Source organism: Vicia villosa, linkage group LG3, assembly GCF_029867415.1.
Source record: "Vicia villosa cultivar HV-30 ecotype Madison, WI linkage group LG3, Vvil1.0, whole genome shotgun sequence".
NCBI lineage: Eukaryota > Viridiplantae > Streptophyta > Magnoliopsida > Fabales > Fabaceae > Vicia > Vicia villosa.
In genome coordinates this window covers 182,590,593-182,609,549 of record NC_081182.1, presented here as the reverse complement: position 1 = coordinate 182,609,549, position 18,957 = coordinate 182,590,593, and the positions used below count along the sequence as shown (strand labels likewise).

The 18,957-nt window shown below is 36.6% G+C and overlaps 1 long non-coding RNA gene across 1 annotated transcript; it reads right to left on the bottom strand.

The window, feature by feature from the left end:
• Positions 1 to 6,609: 6,609 nt before the first annotated feature.
• On the bottom strand, positions 6,610 to 18,086 carry LOC131662649 (uncharacterized). Its single transcript, XR_009301786.1, has 5 exons — positions 7,943 to 18,086; positions 7,467 to 7,850; positions 7,295 to 7,376; positions 6,911 to 7,009; positions 6,610 to 6,814 (listed from the first exon to the last, which is right to left on the bottom strand). It is a non-coding gene; the product is annotated as an uncharacterized LOC131662649 (long non-coding RNA).
• Between the last annotated feature and the right edge of the window lie 871 nt (positions 18,087 to 18,957).

The following is an 18,957-nucleotide window of genomic DNA, read 5'->3' as shown; positions in this document are numbered from 1 at the left end:
TATCCCTAGTGGAAGTCAGAGCTTAATGTAGTTCGGGGAACTAACTAGGGAAAATAATTGTTTTTTTTGGTGCCTTGCTTGAAGCTCAAGGTTGAAGCTTGGAATTAAATCTCTGTTTACAGTAAAGAGACATGAAATCATCTCTACAGAGAGGTATTTGTACTATTCTACCACAAACATTTTGAAAGAGTGACAGAATAACTGAATTCATTTCATTCAAGAGGGGGACCTTACTTGTGTGTGTGCAAGTATGCCAGTCAGATGCCTCTTAAATGAAAGAAAGATGCTCGTCCAAATTAGGGAAAGTGTACAAGTCTGGGGATGTGCCAGAGCATGTCTTTCAGAGTCCTAAATGGGAGACTTTGATTGAAATTGAAATTGAAATGTTTGTTTGTTTGAATGTGGTAGAGTAGTAAAAATATCTCTCTATAGAGATAAGCTATGTCTATCTACTGTATAAAAGATTTGAATTTAACTGGCTTGTATGAGGCCCAAGCTTGAGGCTTTTTGATTGATTAATTAATATGATTGACTCTGGGAGATGACTCCATTGAGGATTAATTACAGGGTATTTTAGTGTTCTGTACAAAGCCCAGAATTGAGGCTGACTCTTATTTGGAGAGTGTTTATTTGATGGATTTTATTTGGTGTTTTGTACAAAGCCCAGAATTGAGGCTGACTCTACTGAGGGAGATTCTATTTATGTGCCTTGTACAAAGCCCAAGGTTGTGGCGGACTCTTAAATAAATGAATTGAGTATGGATGACTATATGGGGAAAGATCCTAAGTGTTAGGAATCTTTGACACATGAAAGTATGGTTTATCTGCCTTGTACAAAGCCCAAGGTTGTGGCTACTGAATGATGAAGAACTCACTGGGGAGACTCTATTATCTGCCTTGTACAATGCCCAAGGTTGAGGCTGACTCTTGACAGGGGAGTTCTATTGTTTGGTGCCTTGTATGAAGCCCAAGGTTGAGGCTAACTGTTTTTGTTGGTTTTAACTCTACTGGAGATTAAAAAGACTGTTTTTCTTTGGAAGCTAACCCTTTCCAGGGATTTTGACTCAGCTGGAGAATTTGTCTGTTAAAAGACTGACTTTATCATGTTTTTTGGAGGCTGACCCTTTCCAGGGGTTTTGACTCTTTTGGGGAAATTATCTCCTAAGAGAAATGAATCTTTATTTTTTTTTTACTTTTTATTAATTGACTTTGGAGGCTAACCCTTTCCAGGGGATTTTTATTAAAATGAAGGAATGTGTGGAAGCTAACCCTTTCCAGGGATTTTATTTTAGACAGATGTTGGAGGCTAACCCTTTCCAGGGGATTTTATTTTAGACAGATGTTGGAGGCTAACCCTTTCCAGGGGATTTTATTTTAAAATGAATGGCAGAAAGATTACCTAGTGGAGACTTCTTGTTTTAAAGCCCAAGATGAAGGCTGACTCAATGCTGAGGATGATCAAACATGGATCCTAGACTCTGCTAAGGAAGATTGATGAAGATAAGGGTGACAGAGACTATCCATGTCTCTCATTCCAAAAGGTGTACTCAATGCAAAATTGAGACAAACTTAGCTTGTTTAAAGTCTGGTTTAAATTGGAAGAAACTCGCCAGGGTAAGCTAAAAGGTGACTAAAGACCTGTTCCTATGTTTATAAGAAACCTGATGGGTCCTTGTATACAAGCTCAAGAGGAAGCTGGAAATGCTTTTAAGAAGCCTGTGGGTCCTTGTACAAAGCCCAAGAGGAGGCTAATCGAGGGTCCTTGTTATAGCACAAGAGAAAGCTATGTAGTTTTGAACTTATTTTGGCTCTAAGCAAATGGGTAAGAGGTTTCACCGGGAATAATTCCTCTTTGGGTGGATGTGTCCTATTATTTGGATTCTAAGGTTTTTACCAAGATGTTTCACCGGGAATAATTCATCTTGGGGGTTTGATCTACAGATCTCTAATTAGGAAAGAGCCTTCACCGGGAAGACATTCTCAATCCTAGGTCATATTCCTATAATATATATATATATATATATATATATATATATATAGTTTAACTGTCCTAAGGTTTATACTCAAACGTAGTTCTAAACTAATATATGCACAGTTTATATTTGACAGTAATTTAAATAAAGACTGTAAATTGAAAGCTTGTAAAGCCTAACCTGGATGGAGTGGAGGCCATTGAAGAAGTATGTACAGAGCCTCAACAGTAATTTTTGTTGTTTTGTTGATGACAGTTGAATATTTATGATAAACAGTTAATGGTTTTTGAAAACAGAAGAAGTGAAGATTGACAAAGGTCACATAGGTATCTGAAGAGTTTCACCGGGAATAATGCCCTTCAAATACCAGAAGAATGTTTTGAAAACAGAAAGAAGATTTTGAAAATACAGTTTTGAAAACAAGCTAAGAAGAGAAGGTTTTTGGGACTTACACTCTATTAGAGGCCCAGTACTTTGCAGTACTGGTGTAAAAGCAATTTGGCAATGATTTGGAATGATACAAGGTTTTGTTGTTTGAAAACCTTAATCGTCCGTTTAATTAGAGATTGAAAACAGTTTTGAATATTGACAAAAGTCAACTTAATCAAAGTAAAAATAAAGATTTTTACTTAATTAAGACCTAAACAATTAGAGTTTTATCATAAACTTTATTTACAAAATGATTAGGTTAAAACAAAGTGAATATATGTATTTAAAGCTTTTAAGAAAACACTTAAAACATACTATTTTAAACCTAATAAAAAATATATGAAATAAATAATATTTTTATGATTTTTTTATTTATTCCCAAAATAGGTATATTAAAGGATAAGTGTGTGAAAAATGAAGTGAAAATAAATTAATTTGATAGGTTAAATAAATATGTGAAGTTTGTGAGAAAATGAAAGAAATTGTGTGTAAAAAAATAGTTTTGGCCCTTGGAGGGTTTGAACCCACGCCCTCTAGGTTACACACTCAAAACAAACACCACTGAGCCAACGCGCGTGTGGTGATAGTGACTTGCCTTCATTTGGTTATGTTTCAAAACAAGTTGTAAATCTTTGAAAAATAAAAGAATCAAAAAGTCTGGGGCGAGGGGGATTCGAACCCCAGACTTGAGGCATGATGATACTAAGGGCGTATGGGAGGCCACTACGGCAAGTTTGTTCAGTCGTTAAGGGAATGCCTATCATTAAAAATAAAACAAACTTTGCTCAGAGATTTGAAAAATGGCGCCACCCCCCATCTTCGTCTTCAACCTCAAGCTCCATCAATTCAAATTTCTGAACTCTCTCAACTCTCAACCATTTGCAATGATGTAAACATGAAACTTGCTCTAAATTCACTCACGATTCTAAATATGTAACTAACATGAATTAATATTAACTACATCTAACTAATTTACCAGAAATCGTGAAGAACCCTAAAATTTCAAAATCAAATTAAATGACTATACTGCAAGATAAATGGATGATGATAGAGGGTTTTCAATCCTCTGATGATGCTGAACAAGATAGAATCGAGCTATTTCACAAAGAGTACTTAAATTAGAGAAGTGAGGTTCAGGAACTTACCTCTGAAAATGGAGGTCGTGAGGATGATTGAGAGCACCTGGGCTTGAATGAATGATCTCAATAGCTTCCCTGAGACTCAATGATGCTAACTGAATGCTTGTTGGAGCTTGAATCCTCCTGAATTGCTCTATGGTCCTCCCTCGATTTCAGCTTCAAGTGAACATGGAGGGTGTTGATTCTTGAGTTACAGATGAGCTGCAGCCATCTGGTTAGCTTCACTATGACCTGAGGAATGTGCCTGGATGATTGGCTTGGCTCAGAACCTCCTGAATTGCTCCATGGACCTCCAACTGCAAATGCTCCAAAGTGAGAGCAACAATGGTGTTCCTCCACTTACAGAAGTGATCCAGGTGCTTGGATCACCTCAAATGACCTCCCTTGAGATGTTAGAATGCTTACTTTCCAAAGATGAGCTCTGGTTTGAAGAAAACGATTCTTCTTGCCAAAGAACTTTGAAAAACAATAAGCATGAGAAGAGAAAGAGAAAGCAAGGAATTGAGTTGCTTTGGTGTGTTTTCTGAATGAGAATGAGGCCTCTATTTATAGGGAATTGGTTCAGAGTAATTGATCATAGTAAGCTTGCTTAATGAGGTGAGTTTGGTTTCTTAGACATGAAGAAAGTTTGAAAATATCCCAAATGCAATGATGCATTTTCGGGCTAGCTTCCCCAACAATTGATCTTGCATGATCTTAGGGAACATTTCTGATTCAGAGGAGAGTTCTAATTGGCTTAGAGCAAGATTCCTTGATGATTCACCATTTGCCATAAATTCAAAAATGCAATCATTACATAATCACATGCCTTTGTTTTTGGGAATCTTCTCTAATCCTTATGCAATGATGAATTTGAATGTATGGCATGTCTTCAGATGTATCAGAGGTCGTGTAGCATCATTTAGTGAAGCAAAATGCACAAAATTGCAAAGTTTCAAATTGTACATGACCTATAATTTCACTTCATGAGGCCAACTTTGAACAAGCATAACTCCTAGCTCAAATTGAATTTGGAGAAGGTTGAACACAATTTGGAAAGCCCTAAACATCTACTTCAAATCATTAGTTTATGTCTTCTTCAGAATCATTTGGGAAATTTGTGAAAAATGAGCCCAAAGTTGGATGAAAACTAGGTTAAAACACTTAGAAAAATTTCTAAGTGTTTATGACCTAAACTTCAAAAATTTCCAAAACTTCATAAATGGTTGATCTTTTGAAAAAAGTTCCTTTGTAAGATGTTGTTTTATTTTGCAAGATCTACAACTTTCATGTTGGAAGTTTTTTGAGTTGTGTAGGTGAAATTTTGAGTTCTCACCATGCCTTCAAAAACCCTAATTCCCGACTTTTCGCTCATTGATGAATTTCTTTGAATTTCTTTGGTCAAATGACTTTGACATCCATATATTGATGATATTGATCTTTGAAAGTCATTTTTTGACCAAAAACCTTAAAAGTCAATGATGATCCTTCACAGTTGACTTTTTCCTGACAAAGTGAATTTTTGGGCTTTTGTGTAGAAACAAGATATTTTCCTCAAATGAATGATGTAAATGGATTATATTGAGGTAGTAGAGATTCTTGAATCATGTCTTGAGTTTTGGATTCATGCCCTGATTAAAAGTCAACTATCTTGGTGAATTAGGTCAAAACCCTAATTTGTCGACCATGTGAAAATAATGACTGTAGACTTTGAATTGAAGTGTGATGTCCAGTAGATCTTGTAATATGAGTTATTTGAAGATGATTGATGTCTTTGAATGGTTCCCTGAGGCTTTTTAGGGTTTCCCAAAAGTGATCCCTGATTTTAGTCCTTGATAGGCTCAAAACCCTAGTCTGGTGACCTGAGTAAACCTGTACTCATATGACTGGATGTCTAATCAATCATAGATGAGAAAAGTGAAGTCTTTGAGCCTCATGATTGTATTAGGGACTAATCCTTGTATTGATTGATCCTTTGCCTGAGCTTTCTTGTCTTTGAGCATCCTCGATTGGATACCAGATGGAGAAGTGACTGCTCTGGGAACTTGTCTTGACCTGATGAAAAATCCTGAAGATATGCCATCTCAGGGGGGTCAAAAATTAGGGTATGACAGGTATGACAGGATCTTTTGGACTTAGTAATAGAAGCCTTGTTCTCTTAAGACCTCTGGACCTTGTGTTTCCATATCTGTTATGCTTGTCTGAAGTCCTTGGAGTTAACTCCAAGACATTGGGATTTTTTAATTGTGTGCAGGTACCATGTTTGTTATGAAAAGACTTTATATACTATGTTAATGCAAGTTCATCTGGGACAAAACCAAGATTTGTGAAGTGATGTTTAAATGAGATTATTACCTTGGAGATTTGGTTTATTTTGGTTCAAGTTCTTGGTTTGATATGTTGTATGAGTTAAATCCAATGGAATAAAATGCTTATGTTAACTTTATGTCAAGCGTTGGCTTCTTGATTGGAACTACGCCAAAAAAGGGAAAAGAAGGCGCTTTTTTTGGCCTTTAACAGCGCTTAAAAGCGCTGCCTATGGTGGCGCTGCTGTAGGTATAGACAATGTTTTTTTTACGCAAAAGTGCTGCCTTATGTATACTTTAGGTAGCGCTTTTCCTTGAAAAGCGCTTTCTAAAGTAGGTTTGTAGCAGTGCTTTATCCTGGAAAAGCTCTTTCTAAAGTAGGCCTTTAGCAGCGCTTTGTCTAACCTTTTATGCTTTCTGTTGGCATCTTTAGGCAGCGCTTTTTCCTTTTCATGAAAAAGCACTTTCTATTGTGTATTATAGGCAGCACTTTTTCCTTTTCATGAAAAAGCGCTTTCTATTGTGTATTATAGGCAGCGCTTTTCCTAAAAAAACGTTTTCTTTGCTTCACGTAAAAAATGACATTTTAAGCGTTTTTTTAAGTAAAAGCGCTGCCTATTATTTCTTTTTTAGAAAGCATATTTTTGGGAATAATCCCATAAACCTGTAATTCAAGCCTTACATTTCAACGAGCCTTTATTTCAATAAAGAAGTCGTTATATACAAAAAAAGGCATTATATACCATTATATACCATTATAATCCAAAATATATACACCATTATAATTCAATTCACATGTTTGCAACAGAACCAAAATAAGCCCTAACAATAATAAAGTCATCCCTACCAATAACAAAATCAGCCCTAACACTAACTAAATCAGCCCGAAATTGCCAGAATCCGACGAGCGGATGGTCCTGGTCCTGCAAGGTATGAACAGAACAACACGGTCAATTAAACTAACTTGGCTCCAACACAATTAAAGGTCCTGCAAGGTATGAACAGAACAACACGGTCAATTAAACTAACTTGGCTCCAACATAATCAAACCTAATTTTTCATAACACTTTTCAATTTCCAATACCTTATATGATTCTTTTCTCAATAAAGTATTCACGCAATTCCTCCTTGATTTCTTCCAATTGATTTTTCGTGTAATGAGCACACTTGTATTCATAAAGTACTACATAACAAAACATAATATGCATGGTTTAGTTAAAATTAATAAATTATATGAAATATCCGATAAATATAAAAATAAATCCTAAGTTATAAATTCATATCTTGATTGGAATCTCAATTCGATTCAAATTAAGTATTTCTTTCATAAACCTCATAACAAAGTATCTGCAATCTATACCGTTACGCTGACGAGCATACTACATAGAAAAATAAATAAGAAAGTATAGTTGTCTTGTTTTATCAAGTAGCATCAATATTATAAGCAAAATTGTGAAAATTAATGCACCTCCACTTTGATCCATGTAATGTTGTTTGATCTAGACCGTGATACTTGAACTTCTCTTTGAGAGCGGAATTCTTGTATTGATCTAACAAAATAAAAACATATATTTAGAACAATCTCACAATAATAATTAAATATACAAATACACACGAATATTTAAAAAAATCTCACTTACGTATCAATCATTAACTTCATATCTGGATAAGTTATCCAATCACCATCTACCGAATTCAAATAATACACCACTTATTTGAAAGGATCAATAGCAACCAACAACTAGTGACGTCTATAAATTAAAACAAAAGTTTAGATGGAAATTTTCAACACAAAAGATACAAAGATTAGAATGAACTTAGAATAAAGTACTAACCCTACAGGAATAGTATTATATGGTAAAAGATACAAGCTTTCTGTAATGCTGGTCATGAATCTCTCAACTAAGTGATATCTTACTGAATCTGGATCCTTAACAATTGATGCTCCATTGACACAGGAGGAAGACACGAAATAGAATCTGTTTGACAATTGATTCCCGCGCATCAATTTTTCATACAAGAACCTTAAATAAAAACATAATAAATATTAGACTATTTTCATTGAAATGTGTAAATAAATTGTTCGACTAATTAACTAATAGATTGATTGAATTACCGGACGTATGAGTTTACAACACCGATGCCTAATTCTGTATGCTGAAAAATCTGTTCCATTTCCTCTTTTGCAATTGTTTTGGAGCAAGAAAAACCAAAGATACCTTCCTCCATATTCATTTGACGAATAGCACCATTCATCAAATCTGATGTTCCCACAAGTGTTTCAAGACACATCCGGAATCGAGGTACAAAAGCTTTTCTTGTCACGGTTCTTGGAAGATTCTTTTTCTTGTTGAGTACGCTACTAATTTCCTGGTTCAATTGTTGTGATTCTTGAGCAGGTACATAAAAATCATATTACTTAGGTAAATTATAAAATCATGCATTTTTGAATTCGGATCATATAATGAAAACTTTAAATGCACCTCATTTTGTGATGCAACAGACTCGTTGTGCCGCAAAATCACTTTATCCTTAGATGCGGGTTTTGTAAGAGTCTAAAATTAACATGTAATAAAAATGTACGTAATGGTTCAGAATTGAAATTTGAATACTAAAAGATTCATAATGGTTTCCAACATACCTCATCATCTATGAAAATAAGGTCCGAAGGCCATGCAACAAATGATCTTATTGCATCTCGCAGCAATGTTGTCTCTAAAACAATGTCAAGTACCGATAGCAACACATCCATATCTAATGCAACATCAACTGATATGTTCTATTAGTTTCGTCATCAAATATTTGTGTCGTGACATCTCATTCGACATCACATATCTGATACCAGAATTTCACTGATAGTTTCTGATGGTCTCAGAAGATTATGCCTCTCACTCAGGGTAATATTACTTGGTATAATCCTGCTTATGACACTGGTGTGATTATTGATAATTGTAGGGAATTCTCCAATGTACCTCTTATTGGTATACAAGGAGGAATTACCAATAATCCCGTTCTTGCTAGGCGTCAGTTTGGATATCCTATGAGAGATCGACCCTCTAGCATTCGTGTGTCAGAAATCTTTTACCACAATAGGGATGAACAGTTAGATATGAGGAATCGGTTTGTGTGTGCTTGGCACCATATTGATAGGAGGAACCAGTTGGGAAAGAAGCAATGTATTACTCTCAAGGCTTATACTGATTGGGTTCAAGTTAGAGCTCGTACGCTTAAGATGCCTTATATCCTTTAGGAACCCTCCCTACCTGTTGCTCCATCTTCATCTTCCATTATTCACATTGAGAATAAGGAAGAATACCAAGGGCGGAGAGGACGAAGCTAGAGAGATACTTGGGAGAAGAAATTCCATGTTTCGGATATTGAGCAGGAAGAGTTGAAGAAGTAGTTGAAGGAAAAGGTTGATATGCTTTATCTCCAAGATGGTTGGCTCATGGAGAAGGATGATCAAATTCGTCATAAAAAAGCATTACTTAAACAACATGGTGAGAAGCAGAAGAGGAAACAAGAGGACTCATATGAAGTCCTTTTATGAAGGTGAATTGGAGAAGCTCAACAAGAAGTTGCAAAGAGGAGTTGGTTCTTCATCAGGCGCAGTTCATTCAAGACCTTAGATGCTAGCTTTTTCTTTTTCTGTTCCTTTTTGTTTTGTTTAGGATTCTATGAAGCATTGTACTTCGAACCTTTGTAATCCTTTCCTTATTAATAAAAAGAGAGTTTTTCTGTTATATTTGACTGTATTATCTTTGTGATGTTTATAATTAACATCTTTAAGTCCCTTGAAAACTAATAAAAATACAAACCAATTGAATTGCATTTTATACATCATGTCGCATTTTTGTCTTGCTTTCGAGAGTACCGCAAGCACAAACTACTGTGATCTCATAGATTATTTCTATGATAATTCCTGTAATTCCAACTGATAATGTCACTTAGCAACGTATGCCCAATGGGTATCTCTGGGTATGCTTGAAATTTATATGTCTTCTCTTGAAGTGACTCGTCCTCTGACACCTATCATGGTCACTACACCTCCTATCGTGCATACTGGTCCTTTTGTTCCAGATCCCATTTATGATGTTGCACCAAGTGACTGTTTGGGTATCTACGACAGAATGGATGTATTCCAAGACCAGTTTGAAGAGTTACAGAAAGAGATGAAGACCCTTCGTGGGAAATAATTATTTGGGAAAGACGTGCATGACCTATGTCTTGTTCCAAATGTGAAGGTACCTGCTAAGTTCAAGATATCGGAATTTGAAAAGTACAAAAGGAAGTTCATATCCTCAGGCTCATCTAGTAATGTACATGAGGAAGATATCAACCCACACTGATGATCAACGTCCATTGATCCATTATTTCCAGGACAGATTGACTGGAGATGCTTCCAAGTGGTACATAGGCCTTGATAGTACCCATATTCGCACTTTTAATGATTTGGAAGAAGCATTCGTTAAGCAAAACAAGTATAATATGGATATGGCTTATGATCGTGATAAGCTGAGAGCCATGGCTCAAAAAGAGAATGAATCCTTTAAGGAATATGCTCAGAGATGGCGTGAAGTAGCCGCCCAGGTGATTACTCCCATGGAAGAGAAAGAAATGACTAAGATTTTCTTTAAAACTCTTAGCTCATTTTATTATGAGAGGATGGTTACAAGTGCTCCTGTAAATTTCACTGAGATGGTGGTATGGTTGTTAGACTTGAATAAGCTATGAGACAAGGTCATCTGGTTCGGAATGAAATTACATCTGGCAGTACAAAGAAATATGGCTCGTCTTTTCAGAAGAAGAAAGAATCAGATGCTAATGCAGTTTCTCATGGAAGGAATATTCGATCTAAGGGAAAATCTGGTTATCAATCTCAACAGGTTGCGTCAGTAACTCCCATTATGAATGCAGCTCATGTAGCTCCTGCTAATCAACAGCAAGAAAGATGAAATCCGTATTCGCAAAATAATTTCGATCTTATCCCCATGACCTACACAGAGTTGTTCCCTGCTTTGATTCGGAAGAATTTGGTCCAAACGAGGTCACCACCTCTAGTTCTAGATAAGATCCCTTGGTAGTACAAAGCTGACGTTACTTGTGCTTTTCATCAGAATGCCCCTGGACATGGTTTAGAGGATTGCTGTCCGAAGTTCAAAGATTGGTTCGTGCTAGTATTTTGTCATTTTGTGATGTTGGTCCCAATGTGAGGAACAATATTTTACCTCCTAATGGAGAGTCCACTATCAATATGGTTGAGCATGGTTCAAGATATTGTCGTGTGCCTGATATCTGTACCTTACGAGGATCGTTGACGAAGATACATGAGAGGCTTGTCCAGAAGGGATTGATTGACTTTAGCCATGACAGTTGTCCTATGCGTCAGAAGGATCCTTTGGGATGTGCTGCTGTACAAGGAGATGTTCAAATTATAATAGGGTTAGAACTATTACACTATGAGATAGACCATATCTATATGGACCATCACATGACCTTGGATCAGTTTGATGGAGTAGTGAGTAATATTACTGCGTGTAACAATTTGAGTTTCAATGATGAGGATTCGCCTGAGGAAGGAAGAAATCACAATCTGGCCTTACACATCTCTGTTAGTTGCGAAGAAGATTCGCTTCAAATGTGTTGATTGATACGAGTTCATCGCTGAATGTTATGTTGAAATCTACTCTTGCTAAGTTGTCTTCTAGAGGCACGCCAATGAGGTATAGCAATGTGATAGTGAAAGCTTTTGATGGATCAAAGAAGTCCGTGGTTGGGGAAGTTGATTTGCCCATTTGTATTGGTCCATTTATTTTTCAGGTCACTTTTCAAGTGATGGATATCTTTCCAACATACAGTTGCTTGTTGGGACGCCCATGGATTCACGAAGCTGGAGCAGTTACTTCCTCCCTGCATTAGAAAATAAAATTTGTGAAGAATGGAAAGTTGGTTGTTGTGAATGGAGAGCAATCTTTGTTGATCAGTCATCTCTCTTCATTTGAAACACACACCATACGCGTATGAACAAAATCACATTTCCACGTAAAACAACATCATATGCGTATCATACGCGTATGGTGTGTGTTTTTGTGAAATTCTGGCCTTGTTGGTACACGTATGGTACGCGTATGGCCAGCGTGACCTGCAGATTTTGCTGTTTTGTGATATTTGAAAGTCTGACGACGTATGACTTTAAACTGATGAATCTGTATGAAATATTGTTGTTTGATTTATTGAATGATGCAATTATATATGTATTGAACATACTTGTTAAATGATGATGATGATGATGAATGATGATGAAATGAGTATAAGATGATGCTACTCATAGTATGATGATGATGATAGTATGTTGTATATATGTTTGCATGCATTCATAATCATTTGATGAGGGTTGTATCCTAATGATGAGAGGATGCAGTGAAGGGCAAGATTCCCATTGTGTGGAATTTGTGCTGGTAGGGCCGTATCTGGATGATGATAGATCGATCGGTGGGTTTTCCCATTGATGATATTGGTACCACATGCATAGTGTTAGTTTCATACATATGCATGATTTTTGTAACATTATTAATATATGTTATGTGATGACTTGATGTCTGTGAATGTGTGACGATGATGTGTCTGAATATGAAACGATTGGGTGAATGATATAACTATGATATATTGTTATTTATGATGCAATAACATTGGTTAACTGTGATGAGACTCACCCTTACTTGTTGTCATTTTCAGATTGAGGATAGTGGCGCGACTTGGTGAGGATTAGCTCATAAGTCGGTCTAGTTGTTGTGTCGGTGTCATGCTCTGATAGATGTAACACTGGGAACGCGATGTTTTGAGTTTTGATTATAACTCTATTTGTTTATTGTTGAAGTCTGATACATTTAGGATGTAATGTTGACTTGTTGATTCAATTTCGCTGTGTAAACATGGTTTTTATCTAATGAGTTATAATGCAGATGTTTTCAGTGAATGCATGACATATGCCGAACGTGTGTTTTCTTTTATTTATGAATTGTGGCGCCTCTTTACATGTTACTCTGATTAATATTTGTTTAATTTCCGCGGGGTATTAGAGGGGTGTTGCAATAGTGGTATCAGAGCATAGTCGGTTGTTGTGACCAGAGTCTTAGTGTCAGTCTTTCCTGTGTATGCGACTAGTACGAGCTATTCGTCGATACTTTTGTTCGGACTGGATTGTCTGTGATTAAGCAGAACAATGGCTGGAAGAGGTGGAAGAAACGATGATGCCATCGCTGAGGCTCTGGGCATGATTGCTGGTGTGCTTGGAGGAAATGCTGTAGGAGCAGGGATTGGTGCTGAAAGGCAACTGGGGAATTTTCAGAGGAACAATCCTCCATTGTTCAAAGGCACGCATGATCCTGAAGGTGCTCAGAAATGGCTAAAGGAGATCGAGAGAATTTTCAGAGTCATCGATTGTGCTGAGAATCTCAAGGTGAGGTATGGCACACATATGCTGTCTGAGGAAGCTGATGACTGGTGGTTGGCCACCAGAGCTGAACTGGATGCTGATGGTATAGAAATTACCTGGGCTATATTCAAAAGGGAATTTCTGAGAAGGTATTTTCCTGAGGATGTTAGAGGTAGAAAAGAGATTGAATTTCTAGAACTGGTTCAAGGTAATATGACGGTACCAGAGTATGCTGCAAAGTTTGTGGAGCTAGCAAAGTACTATGTGCACTACAATAATGATGAAGCTAGTGAGTTTTCAAAATGTGTAAAATTTGAGAATGGTCTTCGTGATGAGATCAAGCAGGGCATTAGGTACCAGAGGATTCGGAGGTTTGTTGACTTAGTAGACTGTAGCAGGATTTTTGAAGAGGATAACATTAAGCTGAAGTCATCTCACTCTCGCGAGTTGGTTGACAGAAAGGGGAAGAAACATATGGATAGAGGTAAGCCATATGGTAGAGGTAAACCTGCTGATTGGAAGAAACCCAGTGGGGGATATTCCAGTTCTCGTATCAGATGTTATAATTGTGGTGAGATGGGACATCGTAGGAACGAGTGTAAGCTTGATCAGAAGAAGTGTTACAAGTGTGACCAAGTGGGCCATATTGCTGCTGATTGTAAGAAGAAGGTTGTGACTTGTTACAACTGTGGCGAAGAGGGTCACATTAGTCCGAATTGTGCCAAGCCAAAGAAGAACCAATCGGGAGGAAAGGTTTTTGCTTTGACCGGGTCAGAGACTACTCCAGAAGACAGATTGATTAAAGGTACGTGTTTCATTCATGGCACACCTTTAGCTGCGATTATTGATACTAGAGCAACTAATTGTTTTATTTCTTTGAATTGTGCTGAGAGGTTGAATCTAGAGATATCTGATATAAATGGAAGTATGGTTATTGACACTCCTGCGTCGGGTTCAGTAACTACTTCGCCTGCATGCTTGAATTGTTCGGTTGACATTTTTGGTAGAGAATTCGGGATGGACTTAGTGTGCCTTCCGTTGAAACAACTCGATGTAATTCTGGGAATGAACTGGTTGGAATTCAACTGTGTTCATATCAACTGTTTTGCGAAGACGGTAATTTTTCCTGAAGAGGTTAGTTCTGATAATCTGGAAATGACAGCTAGACAGGTGAATGAAGCTATCGAGGATGGTGCAACAGTGTTTATGTTGTTCGCATTGATGAATTTGAAAGAAAAAGTGGCGAGTAACGAACTACCAGTGGTATGTGATTTTCCAGAAGTTTTTCCGGAAGATGTGAATGAATTGCCACCGGAAAGAGAAGTAGAGTTTTCTATTGATTTGGTTCCGGGAACTAGTATGGTGTCGATGGCACCGTACCGTATGTCTCCGTCCGAGTTGGCTGAACTGAATAAGCAGTTGGAAGAATTGCTTGAGAAGAAATTCATCCGTCCTAATGTTTCTCTGTGGGGTGCGCCTGTATTGTTAGTGAAGAAGAAAGAGGGTCCAATGAGGCTGTGTGTGGATTACACACAATTGAACAAGGTTACTATCAAGAATCGGTATCCATTGCCGAGGATTGATGATTTGATGGATCAACTGGTCGGGGCGCGCATGTTTAGTAAGATTGATCTGAGGTCTGGATATCACCAAATTCAGGTGAAAGATGACGATATTCAGAAGACTACTTTTATAACAAGGTATGGACATTAAGAGTATTCTGTAATGCCGTTCGGAGTTACTAATGCACCTGGTGTTTTTATGGAGTATATGAACAGGATCTTTCATCCCTATCTCGACAAGTTCATAGTAGTATTTATAGATGATATCCAGATATATTCTAAGAGCGAAGAGGAGCATGCAGAACATCTCAGAACTGTGTTAGAGCTGTTGAAAGAGAAGCAACTTTTTGCCAAACTGTCGAAGTGTGAATTTTGGTTGGAAGAGGTCAGTTTTCTTGGATATGTGATTTCTAAGAATGGTATTGCGGTCGATCCTACAAAGATAGAAGTTGTATCTCAGTGGGAAGCTCCGAAGTCAGTGTCAAAAATTTGTAGTTTTCTTGGTCTTACAGGTTACTACAGAAAGTTCATTGAAGGATTTTCGAAGTTAGCATTGTCGTTAACTAAATTAACCAGGAAGGGACAGGCTTTTATTTGGGATGCAAAATGTGAAGAAGGATTCCAAGAACTGAAGAGGAGGTTGACTAGTGCTCATATCTTGATTTTGCCGAATCCGACAGAATCGTTTGTGGTTTATTATGATGCTTCGTTGATGGGTTTAGGTGGTGTATTGATCCAGAATCAACAAGTGGTCGCTTATGCGTCGAGACAACTTAAAGTGCATGAAAGGAATTATCCGACTCATGATTTGGAGTTAGCAGCTGTGGTTTTTGTTTTGAAATTGTGGTGACACTATTTGTATGGTTTGAGATTTGAGGTATTCAGTGATCATAAGAGTCTAAAGTATCTCTTCGATCAGAAAGAGCTGAATATGAGGCAGAGAAGATGGTTAGAATTCCTTAAAGATTATGATTTTGGTTTGAATTACCATCCGGGTAAGGCAAACGTGGTTGCTGACGCATTGAGTAGGAAGACTTTGCATATGTATATGCTAATGGTGAAGGAATTGGATTTGATTGAACAATTCAGAGACTTGAGTTTGGTGTGTGAAGGTACTCCTACTAGTGTTAAATTGGGTACGCTGAAGCTGACCAGCGGTATTCTTGAAGAGATCAGAGAGGTTCAGAAAGCTGATGTTGAATTAATTGATAAGTTGACCTTGATTAACCAGGGCAAGGGCGGTGAATTCAGAATCGACGGGAATGGTATATTGAGGTTTGGTGATCGAGTTTGTGTTCCTAATGTTGCTGAACTCCGAAAGCGTATTCTGGAAGAAGGACACCGTAGTGGGTTAAGTATTCATCCTGGTGCTACCAAGATGTATCATGATTTGAAAAAGTTGTTTTGGTGGTGTCATACCCCAAAATTTGCCCATACTATTTCTCTTGTTCAAATTCAAATCAAGGTACAAAGCTCAAAGGCATCTCTCCTAAACAAAGGCTCAAGAAACTAGGGTTTATGGTTCCTTGAAGAAAATCACTGGATCAAAAGCTCCAAGGCATCTCATATGGTTTATGATGTTTCAAACTACCTCCATGCCGAAATTCAGGGCTCAATTCAAAAGATTGATCACTTAATTGTTCAGAAAGTCAATAGTCGACTAGTTTGACCTAAAAGTCCACTATGGTCAAAGTACAGTCAAAACTCCTGATTTTTGGTCAACATCCTTATTTTGAAGTATCATTCACCATTTTATCAAGAATTGATCATGGTTCATCAAGAAAGGATCAGAAATCAACAATTCCAAAAGTTTCTAAATTAGGGTTTTCATAGGAGAAAGTCAACTGAACTTTGACCAGCCATAACTCTCACATGGAACATCAGAAATTTTCCATCCAAAGCTCATTTTGAAGGAAATTTGATTCTCTACACTTTTTTGTCTCCCAAGCCAAGTCTAAAAATGCTTCATTGGAGAGATATGGACCAAAACATTATAGGTTCTTTTCAAAGGTCAACCAAAAGTCATTTTTTTCAAAAGAACACACAAAGAGCATGGAAAATTATTTTGACATGAGACCAAAAACACTGGTTAGAGGACTCTTCAAGGTTTCTAAAAAGTCCTAGAACTCCTCCATACCTCAAAAATTGAGGGAGATATGCCTTGTCAAAGTTGGACAAATTTGAGAGGGAAAATGTGAAATAATAGGCCTCAAATTGATTTCTTTTGCAAAGGAGCCCAAGTTTTTATGGCCCAATCTTGCTCCCCAAGTCATCTAGAAGATCCAAGACCAATGCCACGAATTTTTGACAATTATTTGATTTTTATTGAATTTCTATTCATTAAAAATATGATTTAAATCAAGTAAATCAAAGAAATTTGAAAAGATTTGATTTAGTTATATTTTTTAATCAATTCAATCATCAATAATGTCCTATAATCGTATAAAATTCGTGCATAGGGGATTTGAATCAAAAAGATTGGAATTGATCAATTTTAGAAAGAAAACTTGAATTCGGTTTTGGCAATAGAGAACAATTCAGAGAGATTCAAAGATCCTAATACGTTCAGTGAAGATCGTGGAAGCTTTCTGGATCATCACCCAGCCTTCAAACACACAGAATTACTCCTAATTGATCACAGTTTGCTTATTTCTAAAATGCTTCGATTCCAATAATTTATGCATTACCATTGAATTTCGTTTGCATATTCATAATCATGTTCGTGTTCTTGTGGATTCTGGAACTTTAATAGTGTTTTCATGCCCGATTATATGATATACCATGTTAGGGTTCGAATCTTCAAATTGGGGCTTTTTATCCTAGGTAAAATTAGGGCTCAACACCAGCACCAGTGGATTCGCAATCTCTGGACGATCGCAACCATAGGGTCGCGAAATATTTTTGTTTCGTTTTGTGGTTTCCATGTTTTTTGCAGATGTAATAGCTTCGAGTATTTACAGCGCTCTGGTAATATGCGCTGTAAAAGATGTATTTCAGAAATTCCATGAAGAAGATGATGAGGTGGCGGGCAACCATTGACTCATTTGAATCAAAAAGGCGCGCGCGATTCTCTGCCCACAACTTTGGATCAAATGTGTTGCTACCTCACACATGTCATGCGCACCCATCATAACAACCATCAGATCTCATGCTCTTTCAATCCAACGTACCCAGGCTTGCAGGTGTACCATACTCTTCACACGCCAGCCGCACCAGATAACAAGCTAAGTTTTTTATAATTTTTTTTTTATTATTTTTAATTATAAAACTTAATACTTGTTTTATATATATATATATATATATATATATATATATATATATATATTGTTCCTTTTCTTTTTTTATATATACTTTTTTTCTAACAAATTAGTTTTATTAAAATTCTCTTTTCTACAAATAATATAATAATATTTATTTTACTTATTTTAATTATATTATTAAATTAGTTTTATTTATTCAAATTCTTTTATAAAATCATAATTAATTTTTTTTAATTAACAAAAATTATGGGAATGCCTTTTTTGATCAAAATTTATTTTTCTATCGATTTAATTAATTAGGTTGAGAAACCAATAGTTAATTAATATTTTATTTTATTTACGCCCGAATCAGGGTTTGCGAGAATTAGCCATACACTGAAAAAATATTTCTTTGTGCATTTTTCAGGGCAATCATCAGATACCTTCCGACTTTGCGCCACACCTATTACGAAGCTAAGTCCCGATTTATTCCTTATTTAAATATTTGTTATTTATTTAAAATTAGGGTTAGCCTTCAAATAGAATGAATTTTGCCTACATTCACTTCCTTTTCTGTTCTGCCTTTGCCTTTGTCAAATTCTTTCAGGGTTAGCAACAGGATTTTACCACCGACTACAAGCCATATCAGATCAAAAGCTAAGTCCTGTTTCATATTTATTTTTTTTAATTTCATTTTGCCCTTTTTTATTAAAGTTAGGATTAGCCTTAATTGTCAATGAATTGATAATGCACTCACCCCTTTTTGTTTTATTTTCCCTTTCCCCAATTTTTCAGGGTTAGCCATCCGTCAAAGCTCAATAGTCGGTAACCCTAAAACCCTAATTTACTTTCTTTAATTATTACTTGTTTAGACCTATTGCACTACTGATCCGCT